Raw genomic sequence first — 21,147 nt, 5'->3', positions numbered from 1 at the left:
ACTATGAACAATTGTCACTGTCTGTGAGTCTTTTACCAGTTTGAACTCCCTGAGGAATTGTCCCTCTCATGTGTCATTTCTATCTTTGTATACTCAGTATATAATACTGTACTGGCTTCTGAGTAAGGATATAATGAGCAAGCATCGAGTTGACTCAAATTGGGTTGTCTGGTTCTGGCAAATGGGGGGTAACTAAAAAGTTCTTGGGTTAAGTAACCTCTGCCTAATAGGGCAGGAATTATTGGCAGCAAATAAGCAACATATTACAGCAATGTACTCCCTTTAACTGAGTTGCTACTATATGCTAAGTACTTTTATTTATAGCAATTTTGACCTCAACAACCCTGTGTGTGTGGAAGGGGGGACAGAAGAACCTTTTATTATTTTAGACTCAGAGGGTACATGTGCAGGTATTTTTTACATGTTTATATTGTGTAATATCGGGCTTTCGACTTCTGTTGAACTCATCACTTAAGCAGTAAATGTACTATTCAATAGGTAGTTTTTCAACTCTTGCCCCTCTCTCATTTTGGAGTCCTAGTGTCTATTGTTTCCATCATTTATGCCAATATGTACTCATTGTTTATCTCCCACTTATAAGGGAGAACATGCAGTGTTTGATTTTCTGTTTCTACATTAATTCACTTAGGATAATGGTCTCCAGCTGCATCCATATTGCTGCAAAGAACATTTTATTCTTTTTTTTATAGCTGTGTAGTATCCCATGATGTATATGTACCACATTTTCTTTTTCCAGTCCAGTGTTGATGGATACTCAGGTTGATTCCATGACTTTGGTATTGTGAATAGTGATTCAATAAACATAGGAATACAGGTATCTATTTGATAGAATGATTTCTTTTCCTTTGGGCAGATAGAAGTAAGATTGCTGGGTGAAATGATAGTTCTATTTTTAGTCCTTTGATACATCTTCATGCTGTTTTTTGTTTTTTGAGACAGGGTCTCACTTTGTCACCCAGGCTGGAATGCAGTGATGTGATCTCAACTCACTGCAACCTCTGCTTCCAGAGTTCAAGTGACTCTCTTGCCTCAGTCACCTGAGTAACTGGGACTACAAGCACATACTACCACGCCTGGCTAATTTTTATATTTTTTGGTAGAGATGGGGTTACACCATGTTAGCCAGACAGGTCTTAAACTCCTGTCCTCAAGTGATCCACCCGCCTCAGCCTCCCAAAGTGCTGGGATTACAGGTATGAGTCATCATGCCTGGCCTTCATACTGTTTTTCCACAAGGATTGAACCAATTTACATTCCCATCAATGGTGTATTAGTGTTCCCTTTTCTCTGCATCCTCACCGACATCTATTATTTTTTGACTTTTTAAATTATAGGTATTCTGACTGGTGTGAGATGAGATGGTATCTCATTTTGGTTTTGATTTGCATTTCTCTGACTAGTGATGTTATTCATGTTCTTTGACCACGTTTTTTATTTATTTATTTATTTTTTGTTTTTTTTTAAAGACAAGGTCTCACTGTGCCACCCAAGCTGACTGCAGTAGCACAATCATAGCTTACTGCAGTCTCAACCTCCTGGGTTCAAGAAATCCTCCCACCTCAGCCTCCTGAGTAGCTGTGACTACAGGCATGCACCACCACACCCAGCTAATTTTTAATTGTTTTGTGGAGATGGAGTCTCACTATATTTCCCAGGCTGGTCTTGAACTTGTTGGCTCAAGCCATTCTCCTGCCTCAGTGTCCCAAAATGCTGAGATTACAGGCATAAGCCACTGCACCAAGTCTGCAGGTTTTTGTTTTCTTTTCAACTTTCATTTTAGGTTCAGGGGCATGAGTACAGGTTTGTTATATAGGTAAATTTCATGTCATGGGGGTTTGGTGGACAGATTATTTCATCACCCAGGTAATAAGCATAGTACCTGACAGGTAGTTTTTCAGTCCTCACTCTCCTTCCACCCTCTACCCTCAAGTGGGCCCCATGTCTGTTTCCGTTTTTGTGTCCATGTATACTCAATGTTTAGCTCCTGCTTGTAAGTGAGAACATGAGGTATTTGGTTTTCTGTTTCTGCATTAGTTCACTTAGGATGATTCTGCCCACTTTTTAATGGGGTTATTTGTGTTTTTCTTGTTAAGTTTGTCAGATGCATAGTTTGCAAATATTTTCTACCCTTCTCTAGGTTGTCTCTTTACCCTGGTGATTCTTTTGCTATGCAGAAGCTCTTTAATTAAGTCCCATTTGTCAATTTTTATTTTTGGCTGTTGCTTTCGAGGTTTTAGTCATAAATTATTTGCCTACACTAATGTCCAGAAGAGTTTTTCCTGGGTTTTCTTGTAGGATTTTTATAGTTTGAGGTCTTACATTTAAGTCTTCAATGTATCTTGAGTTTACTTTTGTATGTGCTGAGAGGTAGGGATCTAGTTTCATTCTTCTGCATATGGATAGGCAGTTTTCCCAGCACCATTTATTGAATAGGGTGCCCTTTCCCCATTGTTTATTTTTGTCAACTTTGTTGAAGATCAGTTGGTTGTAGGTGTGTGGCTTTATTTCTGAGTAAGACTAAGAACATTTTAAATAACTTGTACAATGGTGCTAGCTAATAAATGTCATAACTTGGATTCAAAACCATGCTCTTTAAGAATTTGTGTTTACATGCACATGTATATTTATTGTGGCACTATTCACAATAGCAAAGACTTGGAACCAACCCAAATGTCCATCAATGACAGACTGGATTAAGAAAATGTGTCACATATACACCATGGAATACTATGCAGCCATAAAAAAGGATGAGTTTGTGTCCTTTGTAGGGACATGGATGCAGCTGGAAACCACCATTCTCAGCAAACTATCATAAGAACAGAAAACCAAACACCACATGTTCTCACTCACTCATAGGTGGGAATTGAACAATGAGATCACTTGGACACAGGAAGGGGAATATCACACACCAGGGCCTGTTGTGGGGTTGGGGGGGAGGGATAGCATTAGGAGATATACCTAATGTAAATGACGAGTTAATGGGTACAGCACACCAACTTGGCACATGGATACATACATAACAAACCTGCATGTTGTACACATGTACCCTAGAACATAAAGTAAAATTTTAAAAAAAAGAAAAAAAGAATTTGTGTTTAATTCATTACTGGCTCTTATGGTGAGCTTGGTTGGCTTATTTATGTTGTCTATATAAAGCAGCTCCCCTACCTTTGTATACTATCAGAAAAATAATACTATTGATTTTCAGTAATGCATTTGAATTATTTTTCTAGTTGGGATTATGAGACTCATTAAAATGTTCATGCTATCTCATTTGTGACCAATTGTAGACATTTCAATGTCAGGGCCAAGGGTTCCTTAATTAGCAACTTCTTTCTCTGTGTGACACTAAATAGCTCTATAGGGGTGGGGCCAATGACCTTGGCATTGTTAATGCTATGCCTTAGTCAACAGAGGTTTAGTACACTATAAACTCATTATTTCCTACAGCATCTCTTTAATTTGTATAACCATTAGCTTCTAGATTTTAGTAATCCTTCCTACTAGGAATTAGATTCTGAAAACTCACATGTCAAGAAAAGAAAGAGATATATTTTAATATTATACACAAATTAAATACTAAAGATACGTAGTTACTATATTTTTCTGTTGCCCAGGCTGGAGTGCAGTGGTGCGATCTTGGCTCACTGCAACGTTTGCCTCCCAGTCTTAAGTTATCCTCCCACCTCAGCCTCCTGAGTAGCTGGGACTGCAGGTGTGCACCACCAAGCCAGGTAATCTTTGTATTTTTTGTAGAGACAGGGTTCATCATGTTGGCCTTGAACTCCTGAGCTTGAGCCATCCACTTTCCTTGGCCTCCAAAAGTACTGGAGTTACAGGTGTGTACTGCATGTAAGGCGCCCAGCCCATATGCTATAGGAGTATGTGTACTCATATAGGAATATGTGCACAAGAGTACGCGTACTCCTATAGAAGCATATTTAGTCAGCAAAACAGTAACATTTTTAGAAATGTGATTTTGCAGTTAAGAAGAAGGGCATTCTTAACACAAGAAGGGCTTCAGATCAGTTAATTCTACAGACAACAAGAACCTGAGGCATCTGTGACAGATCATGCAGGATTTTAAACATCCTCTTTTGTCAAAATATCTCTTTATCACTCAATAATGTGATCACTAACAGGACTTGCTGTAGTGAATAATCTTTCCTTTTGTTCCTGCAATCACCATTATTCATTGACACACTATTTAGCAATGACAGATTTTTCTTAACAGAAAAGCCTGAAGCTAAATTTATCCCCAATCTATTGCCTCAAGTGTGTTGAAAATCAAAAGCTGAAATGAGGTGGTACGAGTTAAGAGAAAAAATGGGTATCCTTATAATTCAGCATCTTGGAAAATAAATATCTTCAGACATCAACCAATATCCCTTAAAATGACATTGACACAAAGCACCACTCAGTCTGCCAAATGAAAACCACATTTCTGGAATCCAGTATATAATTCATGATGTCAAGAGATTAAGTGTCATTTTCATTCTTGGAAAATTAAGATTACTTAGTATCTTAATTGTATCTGCTTTGGTAAACATTTTGAATTGTTGGATCTTTAACCTGACAGAGGCATTGCAATCCTAGTGTAATTACCAAATTGTATTGTGTAAATTCAAGTGCTGGGATGAGTCTGAAAAAAAATTTAATCTCCAGATTTTTATTAAAATTGGTATATCCATGTTAATGTTTGAGACAGTTTAAACATTTTCTAAAAGAGAATAGAAAAATTATTACAAGTTGAAGAATTTTTCTGAACCAAAATGAATGGAAATGAAGTTAAAGAAACAGCATCGTCCAAATAGCTGGAAATAAACTGTGGAAGTTTAATAAAGGGATACAACAACTCAATAAATACTCAATTTCCTTTACACTTATGTTTATATTCTTCTAGTCTTTAAAATGAAAAGTAAATACGTGAAGAGTTAGAAATGGCTAAATATATATTTCCCATATGTAAATACAACTGATTTTCATTTTAAAACAATCCTTTAATATATCCTCATATGATGCGTACATGTAAGAAGGACTCCATGTTTTATCACTTGGGGAATTTTTCAACAAAGAGACACTACAATCTTTGCCTCATCACTGTCTTGTACTAATGCCTTCTCAGTGCCCTTGATCATCATCGTTCTTCTCCCACCTTCCACCATGACTGTCCTTCAGTCCCCTTTCCAAGTGTTCCTGGCATCAGGGTTGAAATATTCTGTAGGCCAGGCTGAAAATTTGCTGAGGACATCCACTTAACTTTTCATAGATGGCAAGGTAGTGCCACCCTGAAGAGGGCTGAACATTAAGTAACTGCTCAAGAAATATTTGATTCCAATTACTGTTCCCTTACATAGGCATGGAAAGTCACTGCACACACTCACTAACCCTGTCTCCCAAATAAAAGCCAGATACCAGTGGGCAAGTGCCCATGTACTTTCTTAGATAATCCTGCAAACTGCAGCAAGTCAACATTGCTGTACATCCTCTGAGTGGGAGGAATCCAAAAATTTTTCATATGAAGCCTCAATTCATAAACATTTGTAATCTGAAGTATAAATATATTTATTGTTCATTCCTTCATTCAACAACCACACATTGAATGTTTCAGGTACAATAACCAATGCTGGGATCATAAAGACAAATCTTGAATAAAACATGTTTTCTTTCCATTAGGAGCCATCAGTCTAGGAAAATGTAAGACATTATCAAGGAAAGAAATCTCATATGTCACAGCCATTCTGGGATTAAATGCACCAAATTATTTATAGCCTTACTGTTAGGATTCTTTTGGGCTGTAGCTCCTTTACACGTGCTGATCTATGGGTCTTTGATTAATAAAAGCACTGAAGCAAAGGGAACCAGAGAGAATAACTTAAAGAGGAATTTCTAGGGAATATGCATTGTCGACAGACCCTTCTTTATCTGAGTCATTCACTTATTCAATAAATATTTTTTGAACACATTATGTGACAGACACTATTGAATTTACATAATCGTGAACTAGATAGACATGGTTTCTCTCATGGGGAAGTCAAGCAAAATAACAAAAACAAAATTCCCAAACAAAAATCCAAAGAGTAAGCAAAATATCGTACATAAACCCCCAAATTATGGGGAAGAAACCAAATAAAGGGCCTATATAGTAGCTTGAAAGCAAAATGAGGGAAGGTGTTTTTGCCTATTTCGTTCACTGGGTATATCTACAGAAGCAAGAATGGCGTTTGATACATGGGAGCTACCCAATAAGGATTTATTGAATAAATCTGGCAAATAACAGGAAGAGGCTGTATTAGTAAGAAGGTCTACATCAGTTTCCTATTACTTCTGTAACAAATTGCTAGAAACTTAGAGGCTTAATTAAAAGAACACAAACTCATTATCTTAGAGTTCTATTGTCAGAATTACAAAATGGGTCTCACTGAGCTAGAATCAAGGTGCCAGCAGCACTGCCTGTCTTCTCGAGGCCCTAGTGAAGGAGTAAACCACATTTACTTGCCTTTTCCTGCTTCCAAGCAACCACATTTCTTGACTACTGTCTTAAAGGATGTGGAGTCCTTCTTATGCTGCCATCTCTCTTGTTCTCTCTTCCATAGTGGTTTCTTTCTCTTCCTCTGTTAAGGACTCTTGTGATTGTACTGGGAACACCGGTGGAACACAGGATACTCTCCTTATTGAAAGTAAGCTGATGAGCAATCCGAATCTCTCTGCAGCTGTAATTCTCCTTTGCCACTTAACCAAATACATTCTCAAGTTCTGGAGATGAGGATGTAGATACCTAAGGGAGGTTATTATTCTACCCACCTCAGTTTTCTCTCTGCATAGTGATGTTAAGAAGCTAAGATCTGAAAGGTGGAAGACGCCAGTCATGTAACGGGTGTGTGTGTGCACATGCGTTGCCATACATAAGTGTGCACATACACTAGTAGTGAGACAGTGGTCGGCACAACAGAGGGGAGACAGCCCTGTAATATAGGCCATGGGAAGGAATCTAGATTCTACTCTAGGTACACTTGGAAGCAACTGTTTGGGTTTTGCGTGTGTGTGCGCTTTGTTGTTTTATTTTGTTTTTGAGACAGGGTCCCTGTCACCCAGGCTGAAGTGCAGTGGTGCAATGACAGGATCACAGCTCACTGCAACCTGGAACTCCTGGACTGAAATAATCCTCAGACTCGGCCTCCTGAGTAGCTGGGATTACAGGCGTGCACTACCACACTCTGCTAATTATTGGTTTTTAGTTTTTGTTTGTTTGGTAGAGATGGGAGTTCACCATGTGGTCCAGGCTGTTCTTGAACTTCTGGGCTCAAGTGATCCACCTGCCTCGACCTCCCACACATCTGGGATTGCAGACTTCAGCCACCATGCCAGTTGGAAACTGGTTTTAAGCAAGAAAATGGTCTGATTTATATTTTAATAGGGTTACTCCCAGGAGAAGTTGGAGGAAAAGAGATTACATAAAAAACAAAACAAAACAAAACAAAAAACAGATTTTTCTTTAACTGCAGGGACATGTGATATAGGGTTTATGAGGGACGAGAGCTGGGAGCAAGTTACAGACATGGCAGGGCTAAATAATTTGTTTGGGTCAGTCTGGGTAAGAGGTGACAATATGCTAGCAGCCCTCACTCTGGGCACCTCCTTGGCCTTGGCGTCCACTCTGGCAGTGCTTGAGGAGCCCTTCAGCCCACCACTGCACTGTGGGAGCCCCTCTCTGGGCTGGTTGAGGCCGCAGCCAGCTCCTTCTGGTTGCAGGGAGGTGTGAAGTGAGAGGCGTAGGCGGGAACCAGGGCTGCGCCCGGCACTCGCCCAGCATTCACAGGCCAGCGCCAGCTGTGGTACGCAGGCGTGGGCACAGGCTCCGCAGGCCCACACTCAGAGCAGCCAGTTGGGAGCCACCGGCCCAGGGCAGTGAGGGGCTTAGCACCAGGGCCAGCAGCTGCCAAGGCTGCACTGGGTACCCCAGCACTGCTGGCCCACGTGCAGTGCGTTAGAATTCTCGCCAGGCCTCAGCTGCCTCCCCATAGGGCAGGGGTCGGGATCTACAGCTCACCATGCCCAAACCTGGACCCTTGGCGGTGGGCTCCTGCTGCAGCCCCAGCCTCCCCGATGAGCACCGCCCCCTGCTCCATGGTGCCCGGCCCCATCAACTGCCCAAGGGCTGAGGAGTGCAGGCACAGGGCAGGGGACTGGCGGGCAAATCCGCCTGCAGCACTGGAGTGGGATCCACTGTGTGAAGCCAGCTGGGCTCCTGAGTCTAGTGGGGATTTGGAGAACCTTTATGTTTAGCCAAGGGATTGTAAACGCACCAATCAGCACCCTGTGTCTAGCTCAGGGTTTGTAAATACACCAATCAGTACTCTGTATCTAGCTAACCTAGTGGGGACTTGGAGAACTTTCCTGTCTAGCATGCTGTGTCTAGCTAAAGGATTGTAAATGCACCAATCAGCACTCTGTGTCTAGCTCAGGGTTTGTAAATACACCAATCAGTACTCTGTCTCTAGCTCAAGGTTTGTAAATACACCAATCACTACTCTGTGTCTAGCTAATCTAGTGGGGACTTGGAGAACTTTTATATCTGGCTAGAGGATTGTAAATGCATCAATCAGCACCCTGTCAAAACGGACCAATCAGCTCTCTGTAAAATAGACCAATCAGCTCTCTTTAAAATGGACCAATCAGCAGGATGTGGGTGGGGCAAGATAAGGGACAAAAAGCAGGCTGTCAGAGACCAGCCAGCCGCAATCTGATGGGGTCCGCTTCGAGATTGTGGAAGTTTTATTTTTTTTGCTCTTTACAATAAGTTTTGCTGCTGCTCACTCCTTGGGTCAACGCTGGGTTTAAGAGCTGTGATACTCACCGCGACAGTCTGCAGCTTCATCTCGGAAGCCCGCGAGACCACGAACCCACTGGGAAGAAGGAACAACTCTGGACACTTTCAAGAGCTATAACACTCACCGCGAAGATCTGCAGCATCATTTCTGCCAGTGAGACCACGAACCCACCAGAAGGAAGAAGCTCCAGCCACGTTTGAACGTCTGAAGGAACAAACTCCGGACACACCATCTGCAAGAACTGTAACACTTCACTGCGAGGGTCCGTGGCTTCATTCTTGAAGTCAGCGAGACCCAGAGCCCACCAATTTCGAACACATGGGTATCATTTTCCCTGTTAAATCGTAGATCTTGTAAACACAGTTGAGGATTTGAAGTGGGGTGGGGAAAGGAAGAGCCCCATGTAAGGGGCAGTTGTTTCCTCCGTAAACACATTCTTCACAGGTGAATCCTTTCCAGGTTCCAGTCTGCAGGCAACTAAATATTGATAGCGGGACCTGGATCTGGGTCTGTTCTTGGGTTATAGATTGCAAAGCAGGTAAGTGAGGAATTAGGTCATGAGAGTGAAGATTCCAGGATCTGAGAAGCTGATAACGTTGTGGCCATTTAGAAGTAGCCGTATTTCTCAAGTATATGATTTTTTGGAGTATGTGTTTCAAAGGCGGGTATGAGTCGGGAGAATTGAAATGAGAAAATGAGCCTTGAAGTTTCTATGTTAAGAACTGTTGTTTTTTTTTTTTTTTAAGCACAGAAAGAGGGAACCACATTTTGTTTCATTTTATTCAGGAACATTAGAAGAAAGGTTGGTGGGGGTGGCTTTTGTCATCACTTACTAATCATGACAGGGAGAAATCGTGGAGAACAGGGAGCAGTATCTCTGGTGTGTCCTGAGGTGTCTAGAGCAGCCCAGGCCGTGGGGTTGCTCAGTCGGTGCCAGAGCTCTAGGTGGCATCGGTATTTGTTTCATACATTTGAACTGTCATCATATTCATCCTGCATTGTTTATTAAAATGCCTGTAGGTAAAGCAGTTTATCAACGAGGGAGTACCTATGGTGCTCTGTGCTGTGTTGGCGATATTAAGGGGTTACTCATCAGACTGAGGATAAAGAGAAGCCCCCAATATCTTTTGTTATTAAGATACCCAAACTTGTTCACCACTCCAGGTGTGAACTGGGACAGGTTACTTGGCAGAATCTCAGCCACAAACAGCTGCTCATTTGGATAATGATTAAAATTTATAAACCATGTGCCATTTTTTGTTACACATTTTGGTAAGTCATTTTTTGAATATCTTACAAGTACATCCATTAGTAACAGATCAAAACTCTGAAAAGAACTTTTTATCTTAAAAGGAATATATTGTTTTGTATGTGTCAAAAGGAGATTAAGAATGTCTCTTGCACAGAGATATTAGGCATGGGATAACTAAAAGCAAAATATAAATAACAAAAATAAACACAAATAAGTGGAGGGATATGTCAGATGTTTGGTGTTGAGAGGTCCAAATAGCACACCAGTGTAAGAACCTGTAATTCTTCCCACTCTCTGAAGGTCTTTAAGTGCCACCACCAGTGGGACTCTGCTCTGTGTGACAGAGGAGTTAAGTGATTCATTTTCCTGATGTCCTCCTAGCTTCTCTCCAGTCATTCGTCGTTCTCAGAGGAAGATCAAAGGCAGAGAAATGCCGGGATTGTTTTAGGAGAGGGAACAAATCATTGGCCACAGCAGACAATGCACACAGCAGAGTTAGTTGGAATTTCTGTGGAAGGAACTGTTGAGAGCATGTATGTAGCACATGGTTAGGATCTGTAGATGGAGGGAAGAGAACTTTGGAGCAACTTGAACTTCTTTACACTGCCTAGGCCTATAGGGGATTAGAGAATGCAAGTAGAGAGAGGAGGACCAAATGTACCTTGGAATGTTTGGCTCAACTGACGATGGGCTGGAATTGGCAACAGATGAGCACATACTTTCTTTTTTACTTTCGTTGATCCATTTCCTTTTCTCTCAATATTTTTCTGTAATTTTTATTTTAAAATAAGCAGTACATTCCAATCTCAGTAATGCTTAGAGGCAAAGATAGAGACAATTTATTGTGGTTAAAAATAATGAACTTAATTGGGATTTTCATACAATTAAAGAAATAGAGAAATAATAGGTTAGTTGTGACTGCCAAGGAGGAAATTCTGCTTAGAAAAGTTTATGGGGGTAATAAAGACCTAAAAACAATAACATCCTTAGAATTCTCTCTCTCTAATCTTGCATGAAGGCAACTGATAGAATTATTTATTAAATCAACAGTATTTGAGTATCAGTCACTGGATTTGGTGCTATGTGTATAGTGAAAAAATGATACATGAGCCCACCTCTCACAGATGTCATTTCTTAACCTCAAGGAGAAGACTTGGCTCTGAAGTTTCATCTTACACAGAAGGGTTTCATTATGCCAACTTTGAGAACATATTGATTTTACTGACCCCAATAACTAATCATTCATGGTCTCACAATTATTATTAGAACTGGAAATGCCCTCATCCAGTGCAACTCAGAAACAATGTTAAATGAACATCCATGATTGTAGAGTAAATGTTCAATGCTTGCAGGTCATGGCAAAAAAAGTATTTATGTAAATGTGCTATGAAACTGGTGTATTTTTTACTTAAGAGATGTTTTTATTTTAGAACTATAGTTCAAAGCTTTTTAAGAATCTACCATTTTTACAGAAAGAAAGATCTCTTTTTTCAGCATTTTATTGATAATTGAAACAATAACATCTTTCGATGTGTAAGAATACATTAAAGAAACAATAATAAGACTACTGGCAAGATTTATAATTATATAAGTATATGCTAACTGGAAAAATTTTATGGTCTTACAAGAAAATTAAATTATGTATTCATTAATGCATTCAATAACTCTGATAAAGTACTGGACTATATACGAGGTAGTGAGAATCTACCAATGAAAAAACACAGTCCTTATCCTCAGGGAACTCACACACTAGTTGGAGTTAGATTTACAATGAAACAATTGCAGTATATAATACATGTCACAATAAAGATTTCATGGGATTTTCAAAGAAAGGGTCCAGATCCCAATTGAAGAGAAGGCTTTGCAGAAGAGGTGATGATAGATCTAAAACTTTTAAGAATAAGCAAACATTTACCTGCTAAATAATTAGGGGAAGAAGCCTCAGAGCAGAGATCACAGATTTGGGAAAGAGAATGAAATACTGGGAAATCAAGAATAATGTGCTAAATAGACAGAAAAGTACTCTTAGAGAGAGTGGTGGCCATAAGTCTAGAGAGAGAGAGGGACTGAGAGGGAGGGGCTTTATGTAACATGGCAGAGTTTTGATTTAATACTGGAGAAAACGTTCAAGCAAGGTATTGAGGAAAACCAACTTTCAAGTCAAAATGATCTTTCTGGTGGCAGAAAGAATGAATTGGACAGATTGGGAGAGTGTAAGTTAGTTTTCTATTGCTGCTGTAACAAACTTGTGGCTTAAAAAAACACAAATGTATTTTCTTTCAGTTCTTCAGGTCAGAGTCCTAAAATCAAAGTGTGGTCAGGATTACTTTCTGTCTGAAAGCTCTAGGGCAGAATTGAAATTGGTTCCTTGCTCCTTCCAGCTTCTAGATGCCAGCATTCCTTAACTTGTGGCCCCTTCTGCTATCCTCAAAGCCAGCAGCATGACATCTTCCAGTCACTCCCAATGTCTCTGACCCTTATGCTTGCTTCTTTTGAGGACCCACATGAATAATCCAGAATAAGGATTAAGATTCTTAATCACATCTGCAAAGTCCCTTTTTCCATTTCAGGTTCCAGAGATTAGGGCATGGACATCTTTAGGGGGACGATATTCTCTCCACTACAGAGTAGGAGGAGATAAATGAAATAGTGATATCATTTAGGATATCTCTAATCCAGGTTAGCAATTATAAGGACTTAAAGTCATGGCCAAGCAGTTTAACTCAGATATTTGTCTAAGAGAAGTAAAAACACATGTTCACAGAAAGACATGTACAAAAACACTTATAGCAGCTTTACTTATCATAGCTCCAAACTAAATCTAAGTGTCTGTCAGCAGGAGAATGGATAAATAATGGATGATATTTACATACAATGGAAAACCATCTAGCAATATAAAGGAATAAATTTCTAATACTCAGACCTCAAAAACATTATGCCAAATGAAACAAATCAAGAGAAATAAATACTATGTAGTTGCATTTGTTTGACGTTCTAGAATAGGTGAAACTAATCTATAGAGAGAAATATATGAACAGTGGTTGCCTCAGCATGAGGTCAAGGGTAAGATTACCCAGAAAGGGGCATGAGGGAACCTCATGGGATGATAGAAATCTTTCGATCTTGATTGGGTTAGAGATTACTCAGGGCGGCTGTGCATGGTGGCTCACACCTGTAATCCCAGCACTTTTGGAGGCCGAGGTGGGCGGATCATGAGGTCAAGAGATTGAGACCATCCTGGTCAACATGGTGAAACCCCATCTCTACTAAAAATATAAAAATTAGCTGGGGGTGGTGGTGTGTGTCTGTAATCCCAGCTATTCGGGAGGCTGAGGTAGGAGAATCACTTGAACCCAGGAGGCGGAGATTGCAGTGAGCAGAGATAGCACCACTGCACTCCAGCCTGGGCAACAGAGCGAGACTCCATCTCAAAAAAAAAAAAAAAAAGATTACTCAGGTGTTCACATATATCACATTCATCAAACTATACCCTCAGGAACTGAGAATTTTATTATTTATGATTTATACATCAATTAAATGTAAAAATGTATTTTAAAAATAAGATCACAGCAATAAGGACAAAAAGGACAAGAAGGATCAAGAGGTATTTTGAATCTAAAGTTGACAATAATTTTTGAGTCATTGAATGCTAGTGGAAGAATAAAGGAGAAAAAGAGACAGGGACAGGAAAATAGTAAAAATAAAAGGCATTTAAGAATTCATTTCTTATTTTTCTCTCTGTGCTTTAATTCACAGGATTAAATGTTAGTTATTAACCTCAGTTGGGAGCAGTGGCTGAGTTTAGATTTGTGGTGTAGAAGGTAGGACTGATAAGATTCAAGCTTATTGTTAAATGGAAAAAATATACATAATTAACACTAACTCTGCTGTTTTCCAGAACCAGTCTAGGAGGCAAATAAATTAAACAATTAGTGTGTTTATTTGGAACATGAACTGAAACTATTTCATGTACTTCCCAGGGCTTTTGCCTGCTGTGAACACCATCATGGGCATGAAAGCATTCAAAACCATTTGAAGAATATTCAATTCAGTAAAACAGCCAATTACTTGGAAACTACGTTATACCCAGTATCTTCACTTTAAAATAAATTGCTTTAGAGGATCTGAATAATTATTTTTGCCATATATATATTTTTTTCTTTTCTTTTCTTTTTTTTTTTCTGAGACGTTGTCTCACTCTGTCACCCAGGCTGGAGTGCAGCAGCTGCGATCTTGGCTCACTGCAAACTCCGCCTCCCGGGTTGACGCCATTCTCCCGCCTCAGCCTCCGGAGTAGCTGGGACTACAGGCGCCCGCCACCATGCCTGGCTAATTTTTTGTATTTTAGTAGAGATGGGGTTTCATCGTGTTGCCCAGGCTGGTTGCAAACTCCTGAGCTCAGGCAATCCACCCACCTCGGCCTCCCAAAGTGCTGGAATTACAGGAATGAGCCACCGCACTAGGCCAGAACTGTATTTCATATTAACAGACATCATCTGAATTTCTGTTATAATTCCATTGGTTGTCTAACTCCAACACTCATTCCTCTGCCCTCTCCTCTCCTCCGTTCAAGCTCCTTTTCTCCCCGTCTCTCTTTGTACGTGTTCTTAGCCGGTTCCCATGCTATCAATTCCCAGGTTTCTACCTACAGTCCAGACCCCTCCACCAAGCCTGAGACTTACATATCACATATTATCCAGAAACTTTAGCAATTCAGGAATTTGCAGGTTCTAGCTCAAGGAAACTATAACTGCTCCAATTATCAAGAGCCCAAGTTTCACAGGGAGAAAAGCTATACACACTGGGGCCAGTCAGGGTCGGGGAAGGGACAAGGGAGGGAGAGCCTCAGGATAAAGAACTAATGTATGTGGAGTTTAATACCTTGGTGATGGGTTGATGGGTGCAGCAAACCACCATGGCACATGTTTACCTATGTAACAAACATACATGTCTTTCACATGTATCGCAGAACTTAGAAAAAGAGGGTGGGCGCCATGGCTCACACCTGTAATCCCAACACTTTGGGAGGCCCAGGCGGGTGGATCATCTGAGGTCGGGAGTTGGAGACCAGCCTGGTCAACATGGAGGAACCCCATCTCTACTAAAAATACAAAATTAGCCGAGTGTGGTGGTGGGTGCCTGTAATCCCAGCTACTTGGGAGGCTGAGACAAGAGAATCGCTTGAACCCGGGAGGCTGAGGTTGCGGCAAGCAGAGGCTGCGGCAAGCAGAGATCGCACCATTGCACTCCAGCCTGTGCAAAAAGAGTGAAACTCCGTCTCAAAAAAACAAACAAGCAAAAAAGAATCGAAGTTTGTCTTCAAATTAAACAGAAATTCATGCCATTCAGTGAAAATGTCTGGGGCTTCTATTTGTATAATGCACTCCTATTTCTCCCTATCTTTTCATACCTCCTCCAGTAATTTTTTTGGAGGAAAGCTGGAGTCAAAATTTCTAACAAAAAATTGTTTTTCCCTTCTGACCAATAGAGCCTAGCTTCGAGCCCCTGATTTCCTAGCTGCCTACGTTTTATAATCAGTGTAACTACCCAGTCTTTATTTATGACCTAAGTCATTTACTATTTTAATTAATGAAATTTTATGTGTATCTGCACCCTGAGGCAACTTCAAGCAAGGGGTATAATTTCTGAGCCTTTGCAAAGTAAATTCATAAACAGAAAAGCCATTTTCAGCCAGGCTAATAAAAACACACTGATTTTAATTGACCATGAGCCATAGTGCAAGCTGAAGACCTTCATCATATCGACCTTGTGGAGTCTCTGGTGAAACAATTCAAACTAAGAGCCAAACAAAGTTTTATACAATTTTGTTGAATGTTGTAATTGAGTTCAGTCTTTTAAGCATGTGGAGACATGAATGTGGATTTATATGAAAGGAGTGAAACGTATACCTTGTGTATCCGTAGAGTTCCTCTGGTGCTTCCATGAGGAACCATGATTCCTGCATTAGTATTTTCACAAAGCCATTTGTAACAGGAAGAACCATGGCTTCTGTGAATTTTTCATCATAAACTGGAAGAAACAGTTCATTTTTTGGTGTCAGCTTTAGAGCCAACGATTTTGAGAACTCAGAAAGGAAAATTCCTTTGTGTCATGTTTTGAACTTTAACGGCAGAGTCTGGTTAAAATGGGTAAAAATGTTGAGAAGTTTTTAATTTCTCCCTACTTTTCTAAAATTTAAATGACATTTAATGTTTTATTAATAAGAAGGCAGTTAAGTTGCCCAGAGGTTAAGATTTATTGTTTCAAATATAATGTCACATGACTGGAGGCCTTATTATGCTGAGAACAAGGTAAAGACCGAGAAATGAGATGTTATCACTCAAAAGTAAACTCTCCTTTGAACTTGCAAAGAATTTCTGTTGTTGGCCTTCAGTCACGTACATGGTATGGAACTGGCACATTTCTTAACCTCTGTTTTCTTCACCTGTAAAACGAAATTAATAATAACAATAGCGCCTGCTTTATGGGGTTTTGGGGAAGATTAAATGAGATAAAACCAGTAAAATACTTGAAACTGAGTCTGACATGTGATAAGGGTCAAAAAAATGTTAGATTTATTCACATTTACAACTTCTCTTTAGTGTCCACTTTGAAACTAAAGATTCCTTAAAATAGTCTATTGCTAAGGGATATTGGCTTAGTTTTTTTCCTTTTATTTTTACTTGACACAACCATTGTACATATTTATGGAATACAGAGTGTTATTTTGATACATATATACAATGTGTAATGATCAAATCAGGGTAATTAGCATACCCATCACCTCAAACATTTACCATTTCTTTGTGTTGTGAGCATTCAGAGTCCTCTCTTCTAGTTTTTGGAAGATATATAATAAATTCTGTATCTGTAGCACTGTAGAGTGAATAGGGTTAATTTTCATACAATAAGTTTTAGGTGCAGCAAGCTACCATGGCACATGTTCATACAATAAGTTATAGGAAAATTAACCATATTCACCCTACAGTGCTACAGAACACCAAAACTCATTCCGCCTGCCTAGCTGTAGTTTTGTATTTGTTAACTAACCTCTCCTAATCCTCCCTTCTCTCTTAGCCTTCTCAGCCTATGTTACTTATAATTCTGTTCTCTACTTCTATGAACTCAAAATGTTTTTTTAGCTCCCACATATACATGAGAACATGTGGTATTTATCTTTCTGTGCCTGTCTTATTTCACTTAAGATAATTTCCTCTAGGCTCATCCATGTTGCCTCAAATGCAAGATTTCATTCTTTTTATGGCTGAGTCATATTCCATTGTGAATGTATACTGTATTTTCTTTTTCTGTTCAGCTATCGATGGATATTTGGGTTGATTTCATATGTGAACTATTGTGAATAGTGCTACAATAAACATAGGGGTAGGTATTCCTTTGATATACTTATTTTCTTTCCCTAGGATTAGTACCCAGTAGAGGAACTGATCATATGAATTGGTCATATGATAGCTGTATTTTTTAGTTTTTTGAGAAACCTCCATACTATTTTTTATAATGGGTGTACTAGTTTACATTCCTACCATGAGTGTATAAGAATCCCTTTTCCTCCATATCCTTGCCATCATTTGTTGTTTATTATTTTTTTGTTAGTAGCCATTCTAATTTGAGATGTGATAATATCTCATTGTGGTTTTGATTTGCATTTCTCTGATTAGTGATATTGAGAATTTTTTCATAAGTTTCTTGGCCATTTGTATGTCGAAAAATGTCTATTCAGTTTCTTTGCCCACTTCTAATTGAATTATTTGAGATTTTTGCTATTGAATTGTTTGAGATCCTTGTATATTCTGGATATTAGTCCCTTGTAGGATGAATAGTTCGCAAATATTTTCTCCCATTCTATGGGTCATATCTTCACTCTGTTGATTGTTTCCTTTGTTGTGCAGAAGCTTTTTAGTTTAATGTAGTCCCATGTGTCTAGGCAAAGATTTATGGCTAAGATTTCAAAAGCACAGGCAACAGAAACAAAAAGAGACAACTGATTTTTGACAAAGGCACCAAAAACACATCTAGGAGTGTATCGGTCAGTTCTCACACTGCTGATAAAGACATACCTGAGACTGGGAAATTTACAAAAGAAAGTGATTTATTGGACTTACAGTTCCATGTGACGGGGGAGGTCTCACAATCATGGCGGAAGGTGAAAGGCATGTCTCACATGGTGGCAGACAAAAGAAGAGAGCTTGTGCAGGGAAAACTCTCATTTTTGAAATCATCAGATCTTGTGAGATTCATTCACTGTTACGAGAACAGCTCAGGAAAGACCAGGCCCTGTAATTCCATCGTCTCCCACTGGATTCCTCCCATGACACGTAGGAATTGTGGGAGTTACAATTCAAGATGAGATTTGGTTGGGGACACAGCCAAACAATATCAGGGGGAAAGGACACCCTCTTCGATAAATGGTACTGGGAAAACCAGATATCCTTACGCAGAATGATGAAACTAGACCCCCTATCTCTTACCATATACAAAAATCCACTCAAAATGGATAAAAAACTTAAACACAAGACTCCAAACTATGAAACTACTAGAAGAAAACATCCTATCCAAGGTCTGCCATGCATCAAACAGGGTTATAGACCATGAGAATACAGCCTGAGTAAAGCCAATGAATCCTTGCCCCCATGGAGCTTTCCTTCTAGTGAATGAGATAGATAATAAATAAGTTACTATCTCGCATAGTTTCACGTAATAAGTGCTATGAAGACAAATAAGGCAAAGTAAAGAAGCAGGCATGTACACTGATATCCTAAAATAATTATTTTGGCATTCTCCTGACTCTCAAGCCAATATACATACTGAACTTGATGATGTCAATTAAAAAGTTTTCTCATGTACTTGTAACCAGTGAAGGCATTAGCCCCCAAGAAGATATAGTCTTATAGCATTATAGCAACTAAAGACTTTTTAAGTTGCCTTAGACTGACATTTGCTGCAATTCTGAAGCACAGAAGTCATGAGGAACATGCAATCATATTCTTTAAGATACTGTTTTCCAAGTCCAACTGACGCAGAGAGCAAAAATGAGTTAGCATGGAGTTGGAGATTTTGATCCAGTCTTCCCACTATCCTTTCTATAAAGGTGAAAATGACTTTTAAGAAAGCTACTTAGCCAAAGCTCAAAGCAGGGCTGTTTGTCTGTATTTGGGAGGCCTTAGTTTACAAGAAAGTGGGAGTGACTGTGTTTGGCAAAGTAGTAGAGAGAGAAAGGTCATCTTTCATCTCGATTGTGAGGACATATCACTTGGAAGGCCATCTCGGTACTCCTTGCAGGATCCCATATCAATCTTTTGAATCACATGTGGACTGAGATCTCAATGTGCTACCCAGCTGAGAGAAGATGGAATGGCCTTAAAACCTAAAGCAAATCAACAGACAACTAAAAAACTGAGATGATTTCTGTAGCCATGTCCTTGACAGAATAGAAAGTGGAGCAAGAAAAACACTTTGAGTTGCAGTTTTCTTTATTTTTTTTTCTACCGTGTACTTTTGCATTGTTAAAGTAAAATTATTCTATAGCAAATCACATACAAGGAACTTCTTGTGTAATTATTAACATTTACTTTCTAAAACTGTCAAAATTCACAGATTCAGCATTGTGAGACCAGGCTCGCTTATTCTAACAAATGGAAGATGCCCCTCTTGACAGTCACAACGTGGCAACAATAAAATAAGGTTTAATTTTAATTGTGTTGCAGCATAAAAGAGAGAGAGAGGGTTAAACATGTATAGACTTGTAAATATTTTTCCAATTTTTTGACATCTTAAATAATTTTACAAATATATCAATTTAATTCACTAATACAAGTTTTGTTTTTTTTTTTCAAAGAATATAGCTATAGTAATCCTCTCCCAGAAAGGAACATTTAAAAGGAGTTCCTTGAACGCATTGAATCTTTTTTCTCCTTGACAAGACCACTTTAGCTTGCAGAGAGGCATGATGAGTAGTGGTTATCAGCCTAGGTTGGTGCTATATTGTGGGTTTGAAACCATTCCACCCCTTAACAACAGTGAGACCATGGACAAATTTCTTAATGTCTCTGTGCTTCATTCTTTCCATATGCAAGATGGGGATAAAAATACCTACCTATAGGTTCTATAATAGAGTTGTTATAAAAATAATAAGAATTAGACAAAATATACCTAGAAAACTGATGAACAAGTTATTACTACAACTACTAATCATTATTATTAGCTTTATCAATCAAGTGGTATGACAGAGTGACCATTCTCCTGAAATCATAGGACTCAACAGTATAAAGAAAAGAAATCCAGAGACAAACATAAAGAAATCTAGTATATTATTAGCATTAATGAATAAAGACAATTTAGAGAAGGAATTTCATAAATCTTCGAGTGTTATTAAACATAAGGAATAATCACAAAGGGGCCAAAAGACCAATTAGGTTAGTATGTGACATTGGATGACTCTTTGGGAGAGACAAGCACACTTGTTTATTCCCAGCTTTCTCCTTGAGGTACAAGTAATTAACATATTTTGCACATACTGAATTCAGTACGTAAAAAAAACTTCTTGTGTTTGGCTTCAAATTGGCTTCTCCAATACCCTTAATCTTTATAATTTAGTAGCACTATTTAATTAATATTATTCCTTTGGAGACCTCCATTTTCTATTCTGTTTCTATTTCTAAATGTAGATGGAAATGTAGTTCTCTAAAGCCACATCTATTCAGATTTAAAGAGAAGGGGCTCAAAATTATTAAGTGAACACCTACTCTGATCAAGTTTGTTGCATGCACTTTACATAAATTAATTTTATTTAAGTGTTACAATAACGCCTGGACATGCTTATTATTATTTTTGGAATACTGGAAAATTAAGTAGCTTACTCAAGATCACTCAAATAGAAGACGATGGTCATTCTGTTGATTGACCCAAGTTGGTTGACTGTAAATGCAGTGCAACTTCAATTCAACAACAATTGTATTAAAAAAGCATGGATTTTTAGACTCAGAAACTCTTAGTTTGTTACCTACTGTGTTTCTTTGGCAAGTTACT

Source organism: Macaca nemestrina, chromosome 3, assembly GCF_043159975.1.
Source record: "Macaca nemestrina isolate mMacNem1 chromosome 3, mMacNem.hap1, whole genome shotgun sequence".
Lineage (NCBI taxonomy): Eukaryota > Metazoa > Chordata > Mammalia > Primates > Cercopithecidae > Macaca > Macaca nemestrina.
Note: the sequence above shows the minus strand (reverse complement) of the source record.